The sequence below is a fragment of the Ictalurus punctatus genome, chromosome 16 (assembly GCF_001660625.3).
Source record: "Ictalurus punctatus breed USDA103 chromosome 16, Coco_2.0, whole genome shotgun sequence".
Classification (NCBI taxonomy): Eukaryota; Metazoa; Chordata; class Actinopteri; order Siluriformes; family Ictaluridae; genus Ictalurus; species Ictalurus punctatus.
In genome coordinates this window covers 8553832-8579000 of record NC_030431.2, presented here as the reverse complement: position 1 = coordinate 8579000, position 25169 = coordinate 8553832, and the positions used below count along the sequence as shown (strand labels likewise).

The window sequence follows — 25169 nt, the reverse complement described above, 5'->3', positions numbered from 1 at the left end:
TATTACCAGTTTGATGTTCAATGATGAAGTAGAAATACTTTTTTTGTGGTGAGTGAATATGAGCCTAACAGGAGGTTTTTTAGAATTCGGTCAATGTTAATATGAATTAATAACATTCAATAAGTTAAGAAATCTTACTTTAATCTTCAGAATTTAGTTAATGTGTTAATGTTAATTAGAGTAATGTGTTTTCTGTTTAAGAGACCAGTTACTGTGAAACAACTTGTTGAAATGGACAGAAAAAGTTTTTATTTGCATTTCTTTTAGAATTCTTTTAAATTATTATTAATTTATAAGAAGGCATAAAAGGCAGAAGTATCGGTATCGGCCAATATTACTCTGAATAATCGATTACTGGTATCGGATGAGAAATTTAGTATCGGTGCATCTCTAATATTTATGCAAACATAAAATACTAATACTAAAATAATAATCATTTTAAAATACTTTAAAATTACTGTATAAATAACTTTCAAAAATCTTTTTCAAGTGCATCGTTATAAAAAATTGTTGATAGGTGGCTAAACAAATTCCATGAGCGCTCATCTTTAATGATGTGCTTTGCTTTTGTGCTTTGGAGGACCTAAAAGTGCATTGAAATTTGAGTAGTCCCTTCTTTTGGTTGTGGGAGGGGATATGACCAAATCAAACCTAATATGGGCATCAAATTCAAGTAATGTTGGAAAGGTAGATGTAGGAGGTATAGCGCTATTATGATTGGACTCTTGAAAATTCAGAAGCAATTTTGTCCAATCACCAAGCCTGTTCTTACATATAGTAGCTGCATTCATTCTATTGTAATTTTATTCACCCTAGCTCTTGATCTAAAACACTGATAGACATCCCTAATAAGGCTTCAGTTACAAGAAATGTCTATAGTTTAAACCACTGATCAGGCGACAAACACACAGTGCAAAAGCCCTATAAAAGACCTACATTAAGCACCCACTCTCATTGCAAATGAATTATGCCACATGAGTAAGCTGCCATAAGAAATTTCTGAGTAATGTCGAGACTAAATAACAACATTCAAGTCCAGTCACAAGTCTCACAGTCTCAATCTTTACAAACACTGCATGCTTATTTTTTTTTTATCTTACAGCAATGTTTTTTTTTTTCTTTTCTTTTTTTCTTTTACACGCATTCTTGGTATAATGTTTGGTATTTTGGTAATTAAATTATAGGTGAATGCTTTTGTAATAATTATTTTATTTGGCATTTGTCAAAATAGGCATGAAAACTTCCCACCATCCCCTGGGGCAGCAATTATGTTTGGATATCTTGTCAAAAGCATAGCAATATTTAAAACGATCTGAATCAAACTTAGCCTTTGCTACAAGTTTGGAGCAAATAATTTTTCTTTCTTTTCATCTCAACTCTATATGTTTGTGCTGTTTATTATCTCAAATATGGCATTTCTTAATGTTTACTGTTTAAACAACATATGCAATTGAGATATATTTTTATTCCTATTAAAAACTATCCCTTGCGCTATAAAAGTTGTCACCTCGAAGTATGTACTTACTTGAAAAAAAGCTGTTGTACCCAGCTCTGTAGAAGAGTGACTGTGCAACAGGCTGAGTATAGACTCAAACACTGTGTTTAACATATTTAATTCTGAATTAAACAGATGCATGCTCTAGTGCCCCCACAACACACACACACACACACACACACACACACACACACACACACACACACACACACACACACACACATTTTTTATTTTATTTCTCTCTTTACCCCTCCCCTCTCTCAGTGCTTCTCGCCTACCCTTTTTTTTTACAGTGTGTCACAGGAAGTTAAGTGATTATGGGTACCTGACATAATCCAACCCAAAGACCGTTCCAAAGAAAGGAGCACAACATTAAAATCTATTGCAAGGAGGAAAGGGGAGGGGTCATGCGTGCCCTGGAGTCCACGTTGACAAATTCTTTAACAAGCTGTGGTTAAAGGGAAGCTGGTCTGACTCACCCCCTCCTTTCAAGCAATTTACTGGAAACATGGGGGAAGGCAGCAGGAGGGGGGCCTTTCAGAGAAGTCATGTGATGAACAGGGGCAGGGCTAACCACAGAATTGGGAGGAGGAGTGGAGCAGGGGCCAGGGGGAGGTGCACGCGCGCACACACACAAACACACACACACAACCCAGCACAGACGCCATTCAGTCCAGTTCCAGATTTACTTGCCTGGGAGTTGGCTACCAAAAATTCACAGAGCCACTAATCCTTTTTGTGTCGAGGTCATGGGCAGGTTAACCCTTTAATTGCTGGATTCGCAATATTTAGCCTTTTTTGTTCTGATATTAAAAATATGGGGAAAAAACAATGCTTTAGGATAAAAATTTTGCTTTAGGAGCTATAGAATACAAAAATACAATAAAACGTCTCCATTTGAAACAGGAAAAAACAGCGTTAAACGGAGTGGTTATGTATGTAACAATTGTTCTACAACTGAGTGGAACTAGCGGATTACTCTACTTAGTTAATAGTACTGCCGAAGACCCGTAGCAAAGTCACTTGTGTGCCACTTGTGGCCTAAGACCATGAACCCAAGTGGGTGTAAACAGTGCTGTTTCCTAAAAACTAGTGAAGGAAACTAGTGAAATGTTAAAACTTCCTTATATTGACAATGACAATCATAATGTCCTGTCTGGCATCCACTCAAAGTACATAAGCATATCATATAATGCTTATGTAAATATAATTGTACAGATCATGCAGATTGTATTTAGCATGTTTCCTCACACCACCTTGAAATTAATTCCTGGCTACTCCACTTCCCTGGAGGTAGCCCTAGAGTTGGTTGAATGGAATTTAATGGAAGAGGGCATCACTTCAAGTGTGTTCAAAAATACTTATGGAATTACTTCATTTTCCCAATGTGCTAACTGGTCTTTAGACAATGGAGGCCCTTCATGGTGCTATCTAAATGAGTCAAATAGCTTTTTTAGTCACCTATTAGTCACCTTTGAAGCAGTCACTTCCACATAAAACTTGAGAGTCCTCAACACACACAAGGTCCCCAAAGGAGATACTGTGTGATGACTGATTGTGCATGTAATTCTCATCTGACCTGTCCTGATGGCCAGCAAACAAAAGCTGATTTAGTGAATGCCACTTTATAGCTGTATTTTCATTTGTTTCATGGGGCAAGCTGCACAAACTTCGCATCAAGTTCACTGTGAACAAAGAGGTAGCAGACCACTTCCTCATTTCATTTTAAATGCATCTTAGTCCTAATATACAGTCCCCTACTAAAGTATGGGAATGACAAAGCCAATTCTTTTGTTTTTCCTATACACTGAAGACATTTCGTTTTTTAGGTCAAAAGGTGAATATGAGACTGACAGATCAGAATTTCAGCTTTAATTTCCTGAAATTTACAACTACATAACTTATTTATTTGTTAACTTATTTTTAAAATTATCAAAAATATTGGAACATATTGGATTAATGTTTCTTGTTGCCCAGGTGTGCCCCGTTTAAGATTGTTTGTTTAAAAAATTAATATCTCCAAATGTATACTATTTGTTTGAACCCTGGGTTTCACCTGCAAAGATTGCATTTTTTTGTTAAAGAGGATAAACCAACATTAAGACCAGAGAGAATTGGTCAATGTAACCACAGTTCAGAAGGAATTATTCAATGTGAACACAAACCTGCTATTATGAGCCCAGAATTATTCCTGAATACGGACTTAAGTATTCAGAAGTGTGAAAATGCCCAAAGTGTGCCTAAAGAAGACTTTCTGCTTATTTGTGTGTGTAAACTGTTGTGCTCTCTTTGTAGCAATAAATATTTATATGATATGTAAAATGAGAGGTATTGCGAGATGGCTGAACAAATAAGAATGAACATGAAATACAAAAGAAGATAGGAATATAGCACTAACCTGGTGAGGAAACGTGAAGGATATCAGAAAGAAAAATATATATATATATACACCTTTACACACCTGTTCCAGCATCTGCTCAAATTCCTCATAACCTTTATCGTACTCCTCCTCCTCATCATCCAAACGGCCCAGGCTACAAAGTTTGGGGAGAGCTCTCCCTACAGTGCTGGCTGCCCCCTGCAAACACACACACACACACCGGGAAAAACACAGTTTGGTTGTAATACAGCACTCAGTCTTTTTGAGTAAGAGACTGCCAACATCTTGATTTGGCTATCATATTCCACTTTTCCTTGCAAAAATGCTCCAAATCTATCAAATTGTAAAGGGCTGTCCTGTGAACAACCCTTTTCAAGTCATTCCACAGGTTTTTGATGGGGTTTAGATCTGGGTCATTCTAAAACTTTGATTTTCTTCTTCTGAAGCCATTCCTTTGTTGACTTGGATTTGTTCTTTGAAAATAGACTGGTATCTAGAACTATCCATGATTCCATCTATCTTGACTACAGACCCAATCACAGCTGAAGGGAAGCAGCCCCTCTGCGTGATGCTAGCCACCACCATTTCCATTGTGGGTATGGTGTTCTTTAAATAATTATAAACTGTCTTATTTTTGCCCCAAACATACAGTCATAGGAAAAAGAAAGTACATCTTCTTTCAATTCTATGTTTTTATTTATTAGGGCTTAAATAACAATAGTGTGGTGCTCACCAATTGTGTGTAACTTCCATAAACAAACAAATAACCTCAGGTGACATAAAAAATACAACAGAGTTCAATATGTAGTCATCTTTTCCCCAAAAAGTAAACTAACATTCAGAAACCAAGTGGGAAAATATAAGTACATCTATAATTCAGTGTCATGTAGAACTACCTTTAGCACCAATAACTTGAAGTAAACATTTTCGGTAGGAGTTTTTTTAGTCTTCAGTCATCTTCGAGAAATTTTGCCACTCAATATTGCTTCAGTTTGTTGATGTTTGAGGGCAATTGAGAGAGAGCACTCTTAAGATCCCACCACAACATATCAGTGGGTTTGAGGTGTGGACTTTGAATTAGCCATTCCAACACCTTGATTTTTACTTCTTTAGCCATTCAGATGTCAATTCGCTGGTGTGCTTGTTTTTTGCATTGTCCTGTTGCATGACCCAATTTCAACTCAGCTTAAAATGCAGGACAGATGGCCTCACATTTGTCCCAAGAATATTTTGGTATAAAGTGGAGCTCATCATTGTCTCAATGACTGCAAGTGCAGAACAAACCTAAATAATCACCCCTCTACCATCATGCATGACTGTTGGTGACCAAGCATGTTGCTGTGCATGATGAACAAACATTTCCACCTTGTCCTCAAGTTCAAACAAATTTTGTGCATTTCATTAGTAATGCCTGGTTGTTAATTACTCTCTTAATGATTATGGAAGTAAGAAGGGAGTTCTTATTTTTTCCCCCAGCTGGTTTCTCAATGCCCCCCCCCCTCCAGAAACAAAGACTACATATCGAAATCTATTTAGTTTTTTGTTGTCTTTTTTGTCACCTGAGTTTAAATTTTTTTTTGTAGAAGTTGGTGAGGACCACATAATTATACAGGTCCTGATAATAAAAACATAGAATTGAAGGAGGGTGTACTTTATTTTTCCCATGACTGTATCTTGCCCAATAGGTTTTTATCTTATCAGACCATAGCACATTTTGCCACATGGTTTAGGGTGATTCAGGTGGCTTAAATGTTTTTTTCTGTGAGAAAGGGCTTCTGTATAGTCAACCTTCCCCATAGCCCATACATGTGAAGAGATTGTGGTCACATGCAGGGAGTGACCACTCTAGTCAAGACAGGGAAAGTTCTAAATACCTGTTTTGGCACAAAACCTGCAAGCCTCTGTTACACGGCTGAAAATTAAGAATAATGTCACCTTCCAGCACAATAACAACCAAAAACACAAATCCAGGTTAAGTGGACAAAAGGGGCACCACAATGACAATATTAAGAACAGGATATCCCACCAAAATTGGCAAAAAGACAAGAAGAAACTTATCAGGGAGGCTGCCAAGGGACCTACGACATCATTAAAGTAGCTGAAGGAATATATGGCAAGTTGCAGATTTCTTGTCCTTTTGTGAATTTTGGAGGGATGTTCTGTTCTTGGTAATGTCACTGTGGTACCCATTTTCTCCACTTGTTGATGATGGCCTTCACAGTGTTTCACAGTACATCTAACATTTTGGAAGTTCTTATACCCTTCTTCTGATCAATAACTTTTGACAATGTGGTTCCATACATGCTTCGTAAGTTCTTTGAGGACCATGGATTCAGCAGCCAGAAGAAACCAAGATGATGTCAAGAAAATCCAACAGATACAGCTGATCTTTATTTGGGGTAATCACAATCACTTAATTGATGACAGGTATATGATCATTACTTTTGAACATGAGTTTGAATAGGATTGGTTAATTATGAGTATAGTCATGTGCCCCATAATAAAAAGATGTGCACACTTGTGCAACAATTGTAATTTTTTTTTTTTTTTTTTTATAAACAATTTCTATGTTTTGCACTTTAATTTTGTAAAGGTGGAAAACTATCAAGGCATGATTTATCTTGGTTTAATTTTTAATTTTACATCCATAAAAAAGGAGTTTAAAAAAGATGTTGAACCACAATTCTGGAATGAAGTGTGTCCGTGAATGAGTTTGAGGGGAAATTCTGCAACACTTAAAGGTTATTTCCCCACAACCTGTGGTTATCATTCAGAAAAGCAAAACACCAATGAATTTGCAGAAGGATTTTGGGTGACTTCTGAAGGTGATTTAAATACCAATGAGCTTATAAAAGTGAGTAAAAGAAAGATTAGGAGTCTTGGTACCAGGGCTCCAATCTGGTTCATTGAATGAAAATGAGAACTGGAAATGAATAGTATTTTGCTAGGAACAAACATGCAAAAGAAAATGTCATCATCCATGTAATAACTGTTCCAGAATAGAAATGTTAATTTCCAATCCTTGTTATATGTCAATTATATAATTTTTGTAACATTTTCTTTGAAGCCATGCTTATAATGAATTATAGCCCCATTTATAATTATTAAAAGCAAGTATCACTGCTTTATAAACACATTTATAACGACACATAAAGCCCTATACATCATTATAATAACAATTATAGCTACATTTATATTATTGTTATAATTACTTATAAGTGATTACACTTGCTTTTTCATGCTCATAATGCATTATACACCAATTTATAGGTATTAATTAGTTAGTCTTGTGGTTTTATATTGTTGTTGATAGTTGTGTTGTGCTGCCTTATAAATACTTATTGTGAGTTATAATACAATTACTAACCTTTTTAAATGCATAATTGATGGCTTCAAGTAAAGTGAAAGCGTAGGATGCAGTTTCATAATGAAAATGTTAAGAAATCATGAAGATGTGTTTATTATGCATTATAAATGCCTTTAAAATTGTTTATTTGTAAATGTAACTACTGACCAATAATGGTTTTAATAAAGTAACGGGGAAAAAAACAGAAATCGAATTAATGCAAACGGTTGCAAAGTTTTACTTTTTTTTTTTAAAAATACCATCAAAACATTGTAACATTAATTTTTGAAGTATAATGTCAAATCGGAAAAAGAACTTCCATGCATATGTCTGAGGAGCTAGAGCTTTTAACAAGTCAAACTTTCATGTCAAACAAATACTTTACAAAAAAATTCCTGACATCAAGAAATGCCTGAACTTAACAAGTGCATTAAGAACAAGTGGCTGACACACTGTGTCTCAGAAGGTGCTGGCTATTGGCAAAAGTTCTCCATCAATTTTCATCTGGGAGATTGTCTCTTTGATGTCACTACTGATTGCAGCAGGGCATTTATAAGTAAATAAGGAGTGCTTCTCCACACACTCACTCCATGGTGTCAAACACCCCCAAAGCAGCTCATTTCAGTTAATTAGTATGATTTGTTGCATTAACATGTTTTTTTCATTATCTTTTTAAAACCATTATTGTTCAATAGTAACATTTACAAATAAATAATTTCAACCCTATCACTATAAATCTATATTCAATCACTATAAACAAAGAAATACTTTTATCGCCGCAAGTCTGTTATAAGATTGGCTTTCTGTGTGCAGTGTCATGATGACCGCTCACACTAAGGTAAGCATGCATATTTTTGTGAGCTGCCGCTGTGAATATGAGTGGGAACACTGGATTTGGATGTCTACCTGGATTTGACATCATCTGTCAAATCCAGGCAGACTTTATTTTGAAGTTGTTTTTATAATATTTCAAAGCTGTGTTGTAAAGTACAGGATAGCTCGATGCCACTAAAATTAGTGCTTCCATTTATTTATTTATTTATTTATAACTAAAAAGCTCATGCAGTGATGTTGTGATCATGTATTGGTCACACGTTTTCACGTGATACGATTTTGCAGGTCAGGGTTCACCAAATTTGAACTTTCATTACGCAGCAAGCTTGCATTTCTGGTCTGCCGTTTTTGGATGCATTTGCACGCTAAATCCTATTGTGACCGCCCCATGACTCTGGTGAGGAATTGGAGGTTGTTTTTTTTTTGGAGGAAGACACCTTGGATTGAGCCGCGGAGCATTCCAGCATGGAGTGGACACGGTCCTTGAAAAGTACATAAATTATGCTGCTTTCTATTTAAAATTTTTGCTTGTAGTGTGGAAATGTCTTTATTTGCAGGTAGCACGGAACTATATTTTTCTACATGTATCATGGCAGTAATTTTTTTCACATGTAGCATGGCACTGCATTTTTAATAATAATAAACAACAGCAAATGTGCCAGCATGGGTTCTTTGATAGCTAAATAGAAATATAGAATTATCATTGTTATTATATAAATGTCAAAGCCAATTTAGTATTTACTATGGGTGATTTTGGGTACTTTTTGTACTTTGTATTCATGATTATTTATTGTTACAGAGAAGAAGAAAATGCTGCTGATCCTCCTCACACTTCTTCTGAGGCCTTCTCCCCCAACACCCACATGGAGGTTTCCAGTGCAAAACTGACAGTGACATCTACCCCCCAGAGAAGTCAGAGAAGAGGGGTCACTCGTGTGTCACTCATTTGAGCCATTAGTAGAGCCAGTGCTCCTGTACCTAAATCCTAAACAGGATAGGTGACACAATATTAACGAGGATGATGTGCATACAATATCACATCTCTCCTGCCCACACTTGATAGCCACCAGCAGCATACTTCTCTAGAGCTGTTCATTATTTTTTGGTAAAGCCACAGTCTCTGAAACAACACAAACCTATATGCAGAGTAAAAACAGAAGGTTATGCATACACCATGGAGTCCTGTAACTAGCCTGAAGATATGCAAATTCCTGGGCCTAGTCATTTACTGTGGCCTAATAAAGCCATCAAGCGTTTGAGATTTGTGGAGAAATAATACGCTACATAATTTTCTGTTCCCAACCTCTGTCCTGGCATTCTGCAGATTTGAGGCAATATTCTGCATCGTGTACAAGCAACATCAAAGATAACAAGCAGAGTGACTGGCTAAAAGGCACCACTCACCATGATTAGCTCTTTTATGTGAAGCTCACCAGGAAGCAGCTCTTATTGAAATGCAGAGTATACTACCAGCCTCACCAGAACGTGGTCATTGATGAAAGAATGGTAGGTCTAGAATTGTGGATTTTGGGAGTTATGAAACCATAAGTTCAGCGTGTCTGAGTCAGTGTAGGCTGCATCTGTAAGTGACTTGTCACAGGTGGCAGAGAAGAGGCCATGCAGTTGTAAAGAGAAGAAGGCCATACAATTGTAAACACCTCAACCTCAGCCAAGAGAGACAGCTGGTAGAAAACACTGTGTACTGCCTTCAGTGGAAGAAGTACAGCAAGACTATTTACAAATGCAGGTCTTGTGATGTGTTCCTGTGAACTATATTGGACCATCTTTGTTTCACTGAGCGGGGATGATGTCAGGGTCAGCCAAGCTCAAAGATGTGCACTAGACTCTGACTCTTATTTTTTTTATTCAGGTTTTTTTTTGCACTTTTGTTCATGTTTTGCATGTACTAGTTTATATTTTGCACTTTCATATTTGTTGTAAATATTTTTTTTGCCTCCTAAAATCCAATCCCACGGCATAAGAGGTGGAAACAGCAGCTTCTGCATGCCTATATTACATATGCGACAGTGCTAACAGGACTCTGGTGCTGATTTCAGTAAAAGCGAAATGAGATGAGTAAGTTCAATCTTTATATTTGTGAGATTGCACATTTTGTATCTAAGAGTTTTGTGCTATTCCCATTTGTTATTTAATTTTGTCCCATTTATATATATTTTTTGTGTATTTTGTTTTTTTGTGCCATCTGTACATTTGTACTTGTGTAATAAGCACATCTTCATGTTTCCTTAACATTTGCATTATGGAAACTACATTCTATGCTTTCAATTTACTTAAAGCCATCAATGATGCATTTATAAAAGTAAGTGTATTATAGCATTAGTATACTGTATAAAGAATATAGCAGTAGTATTAATAAGGCAGCACAACACAACTATCAACAACAGTATAAAATAATTTACTTATTGGACATAGAAATAGAGCTGTATTACTAATAAGTCATTATTACTACAATATAATAACATTACAAAAATACAGGCTGCATTTTTATGAATACATTAATGGAACCATAAGGCTGACTGATTAATACTTATAAATTGCTGTATAATGCATTATGAACATGGGAACTGAAAAAGCAAGTGTATCACTTATAAGTAATTATAACAATAATATAAATGTAGTTATAATAACGAAGTATAGGTCTTTATGTGTCGTTATAAATGTGTTTATAGAGCAGTGATTCTTGCTTATAAATAATTATAAATGGGGCCATAATTAATTATAAGCATGGGCTTCACAGAAAGTGTTACCATATTTTTTTCTTTCATGTAGCTGAATAACTTATTATTTATGTCTTATCTCTAATCTCACAAATGTTTTTGGATCAACCATGATTTGGATCAATCATGTCTCACAAGATTAATTCTAAAAATTATTCTAAATGTTTTCTCAATATAAAACCTTGTTATGCTAAAGTTCGCATTAGACAGATAGCGAAGCCTGTTTGATGTTGCACTACACTTGTGGGCATGAGAGAATAACAGATTAGCTAGCTTTACCAGAATAGGGGAGGCATGTCTGCTTTTTGCCACCTTATAGACACGCAATTTATTTTGATAAAATGTAATATTTCTAGAACAACTAATCGATAAAATCAAAAATAATCGATTATGAAAATCATTGGCAATAAATCTCATTATCGATTAGTTGGTCTGCGTGCAGCACAGGGGAGATTTACTCATTACATTACTTCTGTTCAGAAAACACGCTTCGGAGAATAAATACTATAGTTATGTCCCAAATTAAGTACTATACACTTACACTATGCACTGTGTACTCTACCGGCTAGTGTGTGGATTTTAGAACGGTAACATCATCTCAAATATATCACTAGCGTTTTTTTACTAACCAAAAGTATATGCCGCTTCCTGGTCGATGGCGCATGAAGTCATATGCACGCTAGCATTAGCAGACACCCAGAGTGACTGACAATGACTTTCTTCAGTTTACTATTTCTATCAGCATTAACTTTTGTTCCCAACATGACCTCACTCACCATCAGATGGAGCCGAAATCATCACGTGACTGAGGAAGAAAGTCCTCTAAGGCAAGGGAACATTTTATATTAAACACTGCGCAGATCAAACAGTGATGCACGAGCACAAAGTTATGTTTATATCCAAAATGCTCCACTGTGTGCAAGGGGTTGGGGAAACTGGTGCATGTTGTTTAAAAGTTTCGTTTAATTTAAGTTTATTGTTATATGCTGTATTTGCACAGTTGCACTGTAAATTCTGTCGTTTATTATAACAGAACTGTTCTATTAGTAACGAGGCCGAGTTGCTGATCACGCACGGTGTAGATGTGCTGGTACACAGTGGGAGCGAGAGTAAGATCTGTAATGTCTAATTAAAACACTACGATCAAAAGTAAAAAGAATTAAAGTAATATTCCTAAAGGCAGTGAGTAACAGAAACTACAAGGTGCAGTGAAAGGGAATTTTTATTATTAATTTAGGACTGTAGTTTAATTCGGTGCTATTTGTGCATCCATAAAAAATAATGCATAAATACTACTAAATAAATAAATAAATAAATAAATAAATAAATAAATTATTCATTTCTTTTAGTTTGTATTTATACATATGTTTGCATAATTTTTTTATGGATGCACAAAAAGCACCGAATTAAACTACAGTCCTAAGTTAATAATATATATTCTGGTGTGTGTGTATTGGGTTCTTTTCTGTTTTGGACAAACAGCTGTGTAAAGTTTTCGTCTGAAGTTTATATTTGTAACCTTTGTGGATTGTATTTTAAACAAACAAAAAAAAAGGGCACTGAAACTTTGCCCCGCCCCAACCAATCAATTAAGCGAAATAATAATAATAATAATAATAATAATAATCAGCCAACTAACCTACTATGAAAATAATCATTAATTGCAGCCCTAAAGATTTCATAGCAATACTGTATATTGGGCAGAAACAGTAAAATTCCATAGCTTGTGTGTATATGACCTTATTATTACAAACATAGTTGTCCAGTCTAATATTTAAAATCTAAATCTATTATTTTATTATTATCAATACAAACACAGCTGCCAGGTCTAACAGCTTTAATCTTAGAAGGAAAGACAGCATATATAAATGGGAAATAGTATTTATGATTTTTGTTTTGTAATGATTTTGTTCTGTTTTAGAAACATTTTTTAGGGGTTCTAACTCAAGAACAAAATTTTAAAATATGGGTTCTGCTCAAAACAAACTGATGTTTGTTTGTTTTTAGTATTCCTTGGTACACATAATTACTAGTGCTGCACTACATATCTAATAATCATTATTTTATGACTGTTTTGCAGGAACATGTTATTGTAACGTTTCGGGACTGGAGGCGGATGCAGGTGCAGATCAATAGTCTTTATTAAACATAAAACACAAAACCAAAGGAAACGCGCTCTTCACCGGGAAACGAGAACATTCGAGGCATGGAAATAAACTATACGACCGATACAAAACTACAACCAATATAACTATGTAAACTATACAATACTGAGCCCCGTGCTCAGTAACCAACGCGTTTAAATCCCAAACATAATCAAACTCAAAACAGACACCTGTGGCAAATAAGTGCTCAGCCGAAAGCGAGCGAACCAAAACAAAGTCATGTGACTCATCCGAAGACGAGCCACAGTGCCATCTGCTGGCCGTATTGTCTCAGAACCCTCCTCGAAACGGTGCTCCTACTGGAGCACCAAGAACCCCCCCTCCAATGGGGGCCCTGGGCCCCTGTACGAATTGTCTCTCGCTGCCACAGAAAGCAAGGCAGCCTCCATCGGACAGCAGATGGGCGGAGCAGTACCCCCACCGGGGTTGAGAGTCAGGGCACCACCCCCGGCGGCATGAGAACTCTGGGCACCGCCCCCGGCACTGGAAGGCTGGGCGGCGTCCTCAGTGGGACTTGACGGCGGGACGGCCTCCTCGGCCGGGCTGGACAGCAGGACAGCTTCCTTGGCTGTGCGGGGCAGCAGGACGACCTCTTCGGCTGGGCTGGACAGCAGGACAACATCCTCGGCTGTGCAGGGCAGCGGGACGGCCTCCTCGGCTGGGCTGGACAGCAGGACAGCTTCCTCGGCTGTCGGGAGCTCCCCCGTAGAGACCTCCCTGTAAGCCTCAAGCTGTAGCTCTGAGGTCGCCCTGTTGAACTCAGGTGGGAGATCCACAGCTCAGGCCTCCCCGTAGGCCTCAAGCTGTAGCTCTGAGGTCACCCTGTTGACCTCAGTCGGGGGCTCCACAGCTGAGGCCTCCCCGTAGGCCTCAGGCTGGAGCTCTGCTGTCTTCGACCTCTGGACTGCGCAGTGTGGTGCAATTCCCCTGCAGTGGGAAGCCCCAGATGCTCAGGCCACTTTGCTGGCTGCATGGCGCTGTACAGTTCCTCTGCGGTGGGAAGCCCCATATGTACTGGCCGCTTTGCTGGCTGCGTTGCACGGCGTGGTTCTCCGGTGGCGGGGACGGGGTAAAAGGCGTGGGGGGTGGCATGGCGCGTAGCACAGCTTGCAGCTGTCTCTGTTCGGCCACCATGCGCTTGATCCGAGCAAGTTCCTCACTGAGCTGTTGGTTGTGCTCCCCGAACAACGCGGATGGTGGCGTGGTGCATGGACCGGCTCGCTGTAGCAGTCTTTGTTGTGCGATCTGGTGAGTGAGCCGCACCAGTGCTTCGTCCAGTTTCCTTTGCTTCTCCCAGAACACTTGGTCCAACTCCACATTCATCTTCTGCCTGATCTGCTGCTTCCGTGTTAGGCTCAGTATTCTGTAACGTTTCCGGACTGGAGGTGGATGCAGGTGCAGATAAATAGTCTTTATTAAACATAAAACACAAAACCAAAGGAAACGCGGTGTTCACCGGGAAACGAGAACATTCGAGGCATGGAAATAAACGATACGACCGATACAAAACTACAACCAATATAACTATGTAAATTATACAATACTGAGCCCCGTGCTCAGTAACCAAGGCGTTTAAATCCCAAACATAATCAAACATAGACACCTGTGGCAAATAAGTGCTCAGCCGAAAGCGAGCGAACCAAAACAAAGTCATGTGACTCATCCGAAGACGAGCCACAGTGCCATCTGCTGGCCGTATCGTCACAGTTATGTGTGGTACTCGAACAAACCATTTTTATATAGTGTTTCATAGCCATTTTGACAGAATTTATTTCCTGTAGGTGTTGAAAAATTATAGCATTGACTTGATCTAGAAAACAGGTCACTTTTTAAAAATTAATTAAATTTACAATTTAATATATTGCAATATATTTAATAATTATTATGGCAATTAAGTATGTAACCGAATACAAATACATTATGCACTTAAGTATTAATATTACAAGTATTAATAATATAACAAGTATTAATTTTCTAAAAGAAAGCTTGCCAGAAAAGTTCATCTGAAAAGATCCTGCAGGTCCTAACAAAAAGTCACGTGAACTGGAGGTGTGGGTGAGCAGTCAGATATTGAAACTTTAGGGACAAGAAAGAACACATTCATTAACTTGACTGTGAATGATGCATTTACAGCAATGTAAATGTGGTGTGTTTAAGTTAGTCTACTAGTTTGTTTATATCTTTGGAAATAGAAGAAAGAAATGCGGTGAGCAGTTAGGGTTAGGGGTTAGCTGGATTTTAAAAAAACACACACATCTCTTTAAAGAAAAAGAAAAGAAAAGAAAATGGTTTAGGCCACATCCACTTCTGATTAAATCCAGATACAGATATGAATATTTGGAGCAGTAAACAGATACAGATAAAAATATTGCCATTGCATTACAGCCCATGTAGCAATATAAAAGTAGTATGATATTTTTACTCACCCTCATACATGCCTTCAGACATGGTTGTTTCACTGCTCGTTCCTTCCCTCTTGCCCTTGCCTGGGGGCACTTGCCAGAGTGTCACAGGATGTCCATAGATTCAGAGGCAGCAAGTGAGACTATGTGGTGGCCCTGCAAGTGGAAAAAAGATTGAGAATATCAACTGGAACATTTAATTTAAAATTGCAATTGAAATTATTTTATTATATTTATATATCCTTATTTTTTAGTATAAAATGAGTGAATCGCCACTGAGGTATCAATAAATTCGAGGTCAAATTATTAATTACAATCATATCTTAACAGGTGCACTATATGGAATGCCATAATGACATGCAAATATCAAATGAATATTATGCCTCCTCATGTCAAGTGTTCGCCTTATTTGTTTGTGTTGTTCAACCTATGGGGTCATTCCTGCAAGAGTATCATAAGTCAAATAAAAAAATAAAAAAAGATTTCCATTTTATTCTTTTTTTTTTTTTTGACAATGTCACGAATCGTGATGGAGCAGAGATAGGACAGATGCAAGTGCAGGATGAACAGTTGTTTATTTGAAAGAGGGACAGGCAGACAAATCCAAAACGTGATCCAAACGTAATCCATAAACATGCAAGAGGTCAGGCGATTGGCAAACAGGCATACACGGGGCAAGGCAGGAATCTAGGTCGTGGTCACGGAAAACAGGGTCAGTGATAAACAAAACGAGAAACGAACTATGACGAGGAACTGGAAGCGGATAATCCAGCGCGAACTAACTTTAAACATGGAACGTGACTGTGACTGTGACTATGACTATGATACGGACTAAACTAATTCTATGATATGGAACGAGACTACAGTACGAACTAAACTAACTCTATGACATTAATCTTCCGCGTTGTGTGCTGGGAGGCGCGCGGTATATATGCGGACATGATCAGCGTCTAAACCGCTAGCAGCTGAGAGCAATACAGACCCACGTGAAATCCCAGCCAATGACAGAACAGGGAGGAGACATGACAGAAACATAAACAAAATACATGTGTCCAGATGTCATTACGGTCAACAACGGAAAAGCAGGTGCTCACGCATTCGCACTTAGAGCACGCTGCTTCAAGGGGGAATCATGACAGAACCCCCCCCCCCCCAAAGGCACTCCTCCCGGAGTGCCATGAGTCATCCCATTTCATTGGCGGCCCCGGCCCCCTGGACTGAATATCCCAAGCAGAGCCAGGAAACTGCACGGTGTTCTTGGCGGGGTAGGGAAGTGGAGCGACGACCCTGGCTGAACAGGGAGGCTGAGCGACGTCCTCAGTTGAACAGGGAGGCTGAGCGATGTCCTCAGCTGGGCAGGCAGGCTGAGCGACGACCTCTGCAGAGCATGAAGGCAGAGCGACGTCCTCGGCGGAGCAGGGAAACAGAGCACTGTACTCAGCAGAGCAGGGAAGCAGGGCAACATTCTCATCGGAGCATGAAAGCGGAGCGACGTCCGCAGCCGGGCAGGCAGGCTGAGCGACGACCTCGGCAGAGCATGAAGGCAGAGAGACATCCTCGGCGGAGCATGAAGGCAGAGCGACGTCCTCGGCAGAGCATGAAGGCAGAGCGACGTCCTCGGAGGAGCAGGGAAACAGAGCACTGTACTCGACGACCCCTGTAAGGCCAGGGAGAGGAGTGTGGGTCTCCGTGTGGCCAGGGAGAGGAGCGTGGGTCTCCGTGCGGCCAGGGAGAGGAGCGTGGGTCTCCGTGCGGCCAGGGAGAGGAGCGTGGGTCTCCTCAAAGCAGAAGGGGGGAATGATGTTTGCCATGGAGCAGGAAGGCTGAGCGACGACCTCAGCTGAACAGGGAGGCTGAGCGACGACCTCAGCTGAACAGGGAGGCTGAGCGACGACCTCAGCTGAACAGGGAGGCTGAGCGACGTCCACAGTTGACCAGGGGGGCTGAGGCTCTGAGGTCACCAGGTGAACCTTGGGCATGGGCGGAGCTTGGGTGGCCATGTCAGTAGACTCGGGCGTGAGCAGAACTTGGCTGTGCGTGTCAGCAGATTGTGGCGTGAGTAGAACTTGGCTGTGTGTGTCAGCAGACCGTGGCGTGAGCAGAACTTGGCTGTGCGTGTCAGCAGACCGTGGCATGAGCAGAACTTGGCTGGGGGTGTCAGCAGACCGTGGCATGAGCAGAACTTGGCTGGGCGTGTCAGCAGACTGGGGCATGAGCAGAACTTGGCTGGGCGTGTCAGCAGACTGGGGGGTGAGCAGAACTTGGTCATTAGGCTTAGATATTAGCAGAGCTTGGTCAACTGGATCAGCAGGCTTGAACCTGAGCTCAGGGACGTGAGACTTGACTTGGACCTCAGGGACGTGAGACTTGGCCTGGACGTCAGAGCCTGGAGGCTTGGCTTGGACTTCAGAGCCTGGAGGCTTGACTTGGACTTCAGAGCCTGGAGGCTTGACTTGGACTTGGATTTCAGGGACTTGAGACTTGACTTGGACTTCAGAGACTGGAGGCTTGACTTGGACTTCAGAGCCTGGAGGCTTGACTTGGACCTCACTGACTGGAGGCTTGACTTGGACCTTAGGGACTTGAGACTTGACTTGGATTTCAGGGACTGGAGACTTGACTTGGACCTCAGGGACTTGAGACTTGACTTGGACTTGGACCTTAGGGACTGGAGACTTGACTGGGACTTGGACCTTAGGGACTTGAGACTTGACTTGGATTTCAGGGACTGGAGGCTTGACTGGGATTTCGGGGACTGGAGGCTTGACTTGGATTTCAGAGTTGAGCTCTGCATGAATTTGCCTGTAGTAGTGGGTAAACGGCAGGGCAGGTTCGCCTGCCAGACTTACCCCCCTGAGAAGTTGTTCTAGCTCATTCTTCGCCTCCGGACTCCTGAATCGCATCATGAATTCCCCCACAAACTGTTCTACACTGTCCAGGTTCCTACAGTGCTTATCCAGTCTGAGCTGCACCCACGGGCCGGTCCAAAGAACCGGGACCACATGAATTGGAGCCATTGCTTCTCCTTTGGCTTAGGGTCTAACAGGCTGGCGAAATAGAATTGACAGTCTACCAGAAAATATTCAGGGGCACCGAAAAATCCGTCAAATGGATCAGGAAGCTCCATAAATGTCCATTGTGGGAAGTGGACTGAGTCCATAGCCGGGACGGTTGGCGTCGACTTCTGGGTTCTGCGTCTCCTCCGTTCTCCTGCTGCATCCATGTTTCGGCGGAAGATTCTGTCACGAATCGTGACGGAGCAGAGATAGGACGGATGCAAGTGCAGGATGAACAGTTGTTTATTTGAAAGAGAGACAGGCAGACAAATCCAAAACGTGATCCAAAACGTAATCCATAAACATGCAAGAGGTCAGGCGATTGGCAAACAGGCATACACGGGGCAAGGCAGGAATCTAGGTAGTGGTCACGGAAAACAGGGTCGATAAACAAAACGAGAAACAAACTATGACGAGGAACTGGAAGCGGATAATCCAGCACTAACTAACTTTAAACATGGAACGTGACTGTGACTGTGACTATGACTATGATACGGACTAAACTAATTCTATGACATGGAACGAGACTACGGTACGAACTAAACTAACTCTATGACATTAATCTTCCGCGTTGTGTGCTGGGAGGCGCGCGGTATATATGCGGACATGATCAGCGTCTAAACTGCTAGCAGCTGAGAGCAATACAGACCCACGTGAAATCCCAGCCAATGACAGAACAGGGAGGAGACATGACAGAAACATAAACAAAACACACGTGTCCAGATGTCATTACGGTCAACAACGGAAAAGCAGGTGCTCACGCATTCGTGCTTAGAGCACGCTGCTTCAAGGGGGAATCATGACAGACAAGTGTTGGGAGACTTTACAGAACCCTTTTATGCAAGCAAAAAACTGTGGAGTTTAGTTTTACTGTCAGCTTACATATGCTATTAATACACCTTACCTCATATTTATACCCCTGTGAAACAGGAAGTCATTTCCATTTTTAATGTGATAAAGCAGAGGTTCTCAACCTTTTGTAACTAAAGCCCCCCAAGCCCCCCCTTTCATGTGCCCCCCCCCCCAATATATTGTAGGAGACCAGGTATAATGATTATCTATTGTATATAAAATCTTTCAATATATAACCTAATCTATAATCTTTTTTGATAGATAGATAGATAGCTTTTGTGTTTTTGTACTTTTCTTTAACTACTTTTCATAATTTTTATGAATTGTTAAATAACTTTTGACTTTTATATAACTATATAATGGACAGGTATGGAACCTGAATTTATCAAAAATATTCTGACAGTATAACTACTTTGAACGAGAGAACTAGGTTGTAATAATGTGTACTACTTTACATGTAAAACATGTTGCATTCCATTCGTCTTGCAATCTAAAAACATTTGCATGCGAATTATGTAAATTGGGATGGAGGCCGGGTCTCGTTAGCCATGACATTGTTAAATCTCTGGCTCTCAGCTGCCACTCACTGAACAGAGCAGACAAGAGAGAGGTGTGAGTGCAGTAGGAAAGCAAGACCTCACACTTGAAAGACAGTACTGGCGACATTTGGAAAGTTACTAAGGTTTGTCCAAAATGTCACTAGATTTGTCGTCAGGCACTTTTTTTTTTCAATAAAATACACAGAATACCCAAGTCATGCCCTGTCTGTGTGGTTTTTTTTTTTAACAATTTGTGCCCATCCCCCCCCCCCAAGGGGGGTGCGCCCCCTGTGTTGAGAACCACTGTGATAAAGCAATCAAAAAAAAATTTTTTTTTTTCAACCAAGATAAATTGTGTCAGATCTTTTTCCATCTTTAATGTGATAAAGTAACCAACAGATCTCAAGTGAAAAACTAAGGGTAGGAGAGAGAGCTTGTAGATCTCCTACTTGCTTGCCAGGGCCAGCAGAAGAGCTACCTTTAGAGTCAGACGCTTCTCTGAGGCTGACTCTAACGGCTCAAATGGGGCACCTGACAGACCTTTCAGGACAACAGAAAGGTCCTAGGAAGGTATGCGTGGTCTGTGGATGGGCCTCAGCCACCTGACACCACACATAAACCTCGAAATTAGAGGATGTTGCGCTACAGAGGCTCCATCAATATTGGCATGGTTGACCAAAATGGCGGCTACATAGACCCTGATTGTAGAAGGAGCCAACCCTGCTGAGAAACATCCTCGTAAGAACTTCAGGACTGTAGCTATTGTGCAGTTCACTTGGTCTATCTGACATTCCTCACACCACGAGACAAAAAGTTGCCATTTGAGTGTATACAATTTCCTCGTGGACAGTGCTCTAGCATTCAACATGGTCTACAACCTCATTTGCATGACCAGAATCTATGAGCTGGTGTCCCTCAGGAGCCAGACCCATAGTTACCATAGTTCTGGCTGAGGGTGATAAATCAGCCCTTGAGACAATAGATCCCTGCGGAAGGTAATCTCCTAAGGAGTGCCATCCAGCAGGGACATCATCTCTGAGAACCATATTCGAGCTAGCCAATAAGGTGCTACTAGCAGCCGACATAGACAATCTTGGTGAACTCTCGCTAGAACTTGTGGGAGCAGAGGGATCAAGGGAAAAACGTACAGATGTGACCTCGGCCACATGTGCACCCTGGCGTCCAGCCCCAATGGTGTGGGAGGAGTGAGGGCGAACCACAGAGGGCACTTTGTTGTCTCCTTGGAGGCGAACACATTCTCTTCCGCTTAGCCGAACCTCCACCATATGGATTCCACCACTTGTGGATGGAGCCACCAATCCCTGGCCCTCAGCCCCTGCCTCAACAGGATGTCTACCCCCACATTCCAGTTGCCTAGAATGTACATTGCACTCATTGACAAAAACTTCCTCTCTGCCCAGAGAATAATTAGTTGTGAATGCCTGAACAGGGGGTGTGAACATAATCCACCCTGGTGGTTGATATATGAGACCACCACTGTGTTGTCTGTCACAACTAACACATGGTGACCTGTCAATTGAGGTAGAAAGAATTTCGGCCCACATTTCTAGATGATTTATGTGCCACTCCAGATGAGGGCTGCTCCAGAGACTGTGAACTGGACAGCCGTCTAAGACCGCCCCACAGCCCATGAGGGAGGTGTCAATCAATACTGTCTTGTGATAAGGAGATGCCCCTAGACTGTGACCCGAGGCTAGAAACCGGGGACACCTCCAAATTCTCAGAACACATAGGCATCACCGCATGACACTCTCAGAGGTTCTCAGTAATCACTCTCACATGATTACTCTCAGACGTTTTGTCCTTGGACGAAACTCCAGATTTTTCAGCCACCACTGAAACGGTATCCTGTGCAATAGGCCCAACGGTATGATGTTGGCTGCTGCTCCCATTAGCCCCAACAGTCTCGTAGAGACTGGAGGGGATGCCCAGATACCGCTTTACCTTGCTCAGTGTTGAAAGGATTAACCCTATGCATGTTGGGGATAGAAACATTCTCATAGTAGTACAATCCTTATAACCTCTAGAAAAGTTGTCCTCTGCACTGGAGAAAGCATACTTTTCTTAAGGATAGATAGATAGATAGATAGATAGATAGATAGTCTATTTGTCCTCAAAGAGGAAATTTGCTTCCACTGTGGGTGCGTAGAAAACAAACACAACACCACCATACATGTTAATCATCAAAACAATCACAGACATAGAGGGGAGAAGGGAAAAAAAGAACCATCAGGATCATACTACAAATGCCAGAGCATAGGATAGCATCACAATGGCTAATTACTGTTTAATGCTCGTATAGCCATAGGAACAAAACTATTAACATAGCTGGCCTTTCTGCACATGAACGTCTATACCTTAGACTATACCTGCAGCCAGAAGGAAGGTGGTTGAAATACTGATAAAGTGGGTGGTCTGGATCATTTAGAATTTTATGTGCCTTCTGGAACGTATATGAAATGACACAGTCCGATAAATTAGGGGTAGGAATACCAATAATTTTTCTCACTAAATTAGTTATCTTTAAGAGTTTGTTCTTGTTGGTAACTGTTAGCATTTGAAAGAAACCAATGGCAACATACATAAGAACCGTCTCAATTATACTTCAATACAGAAGAATAAGAAGACTACGATGAACAGACAAATGTTTATGTTTATGAATAACTGTAAGGCTGGTTGGTGGATGAGGATTCCCCAAAGATGTTGATTGGGGAGAACTCTCTGAAGGTGTAGGTCAAAGAGAGGGAAAAACTTATACGACTCATAAAAAGATTGATGTTGTAGGGTTTTAACCTGTTCTGACTAGTCTACATGAATTTCCTTACTCTCATCTGTCATGAAATCACTCATTGAACACACACATACTAAACAAGACATATATTGTCTGTCGTTAAATACACTTCTAATAATCAGCCACAATTATCACACTAACAATCAGCCATAATAATACATGCTAAATAACCAAACAAATACTGGCAACCTTGTGGCGATAAGCATGATACAAATAAGGCATGACATTAAAAGACATTCACAGATATGAACAGATTTCGAATATAGGTGTCCTTTTTGTCCAGGTGGGTGAGGGCCAGATGTAGGGTGGTTGTCTGGTCCAGCAGCATTCGGTGGGTTCACTCTGTGTAGAGTTTCTCACATTACCCGTAGTTAGACACAGCACCTGGTCATTGGGAGGAGGGGTGGTCTTCCTCAATGTCATGTCATTCTGCACCTCAAACTGAGCGTAGAATTGTTCAGCTCATCTGGAAGGGAGGCATCACTGTCATAGGCAGGTGATGTTGTCCTGTAGTTGCAGATGGCATGAATGCCCTGCCACATGGGCCACGTGTCACCACTATCCATGAAGTGGCTGTGGATTTTCTGGGTGTGTGCATGCTTTGCCTCTCTGATGGCCCAGGACAGTTTGACCCCAGCTGTTCTTAGGGCCACCTTATGTCCTGCTCTGAAGGAGGGGTCTCGGGTCTTCAGCATAACACACACCTCTGCAGTCATCTGTGGCTTCTGATTTAAATGTGTAGTGAAGGTCTTGGAGACATTGACATCATCAATGCACTTGCTGATGTAGATGGTCACTGTATTCCTCCAAGTTGGTGGAGTCACTGACTACGTTTACATGGACAGCAATAATCTAATTATTGACCTTATTCTGAATAATACAATATTGTAATTAAGGTGTTTACATGAGTTGCTTTTAGAATATTCCTTTCATGTTCCCATTTTACATGTTATAGAACATAGATTGATTAATGGCACACGCCATTACTTCCCCATGCCATGCCGTCTGATGTTCCCTCCAGAATTTCACATATCAACATACATTTCGTCTTCGTTATGGTAACATAGACAGTTCTGGGTGTTTCATTTTTAATTTCACAAAAGCTTCAAGTGCAGTTAATTATTTGTCATGCTATTCATGTAAATAGATGACTGCTTGAAGCCATGGTCTGCCACCGAAACTACATACTTACCTACTATATAGTAACCGAAATACCTGTATTTTGCCTACTATATAGTAGGTAAGTGCGCGGTTTCGGACACAGCCATGCTCTGTTGTTTGCCGTCAAACGGTTGACCACTGCTATGTCTATGTGTCCTATCGCAAAATGCGCTGAAATCGCCCACACAACGTTAATCATGAGATTGAGGTGTTTACATGTCTGTAATGCATGTCGATAATGCGACTAAAATAGGAATACTCCACATGTATTAATTCGTTTGTGTTTACTTCTAGTATGACTTTAGCCAGATTAACAATAATTGCTGTTTACATGGTAGTTTCTTAAATCAGAGTATTGTCTTAATCGGGTTAATATTGGAATATTGTTGTCCATGTAAACGTACTGACTATCGGTTGCAGCTTCCATATCTCATAACAGTGATATGGTCTGAGTAGCCAAGGAGGTGTGGGGCTCCACCCGATACGAGCCAGAGATGTTTGTTTAACCAAGATCCAGCACGTTCACCCCTCTCTTTCCAAAGTCTACATATTGATGAAATTTATATGTAAGACCTATCTCTTATATTCATCATATTACAGTTGTGAAGGTTAAACAACTATCCCCTCCATTTAAGATTTACAAATTTGTCCTTCAGAAAGCAGGAAGTTGCAGCTCTAACCAATTATAATGGTAAAAGAAATGTTAATGTTTTTGGTTATCCCTGCCTCCATCAGCTTGAAATGTTGAATGTCAATTTTAAATAAAAAGGCAACTTTAAATAAAAAAGCCAACTGTAAACAATGATAATATATAAAGAATCCATTAAAAAAGTCTAATTTAAATAGGACAAGTCAACTGAAAAAAGTCAAATTTAAATAAAAAGAAGCAACTTTACATAAAAAAGAAGCAACTTAACAGAGAGGAGCAAAAAAAAGAATGTGAGAATCTCATTCTTCACACATGTCTGGGCTGTGGGGTAGGGTGGTTAGATGGAAGCCTCTTCTCAGAAAAAAAAAAGTAATCCAAGCGTGCTTCAGCTTCGTAGTTAGAAGTTTTTTGGGCATAATTCTAAAAAATACACCAATCAGCCGTAACATTAAAGCCACCCGCCTAATATTGTGTAGGTCCCTGTTGTGCCACCAAAACAGCTCTGACCCATCGAGGCATTGATTCCATAAAACTTCTGAAGGTGTGCTGTGGTTTCTGGCACCAAGACATTAGCAGCAGATCCTTTAAGTCCGGTAAGTTGTGAGGTAGGGCATCCATGGATTGGACTGATATGTCCAGCACATCCCACATGTTCGGTTTGGGTAATTTGGAGGGGAAGTGAACACCTTGAACTCTTTGTCAAGTTCCTCAAACCATTCCTGTAGAATTACTGCAGTGTG

The 25169-nt window shown here is 40.5% G+C and overlaps 1 protein-coding gene across 5 annotated transcripts in view; it reads right to left on the bottom strand.

Annotated features, from left to right (window-relative positions):
- Positions 1–25169, bottom strand: part of LOC108276837 (keratin-associated protein 16-1) — a 93994-nt gene that overhangs the window by 15255 nt on the left and 53570 nt on the right. For all 5 annotated transcript variants that reach the window (XR_008398156.1, XR_008398155.1, XR_008398154.1 and 2 more), the window contains 2 exons: positions 15385–15516; positions 3957–4073 (listed from right to left, as the gene is read on the bottom strand). The gene's annotated coding sequence lies outside the window, so the exon portion shown is untranslated. The remainder of the gene's footprint in view (positions 1–3956; positions 4074–15384; positions 15517–25169) is intronic.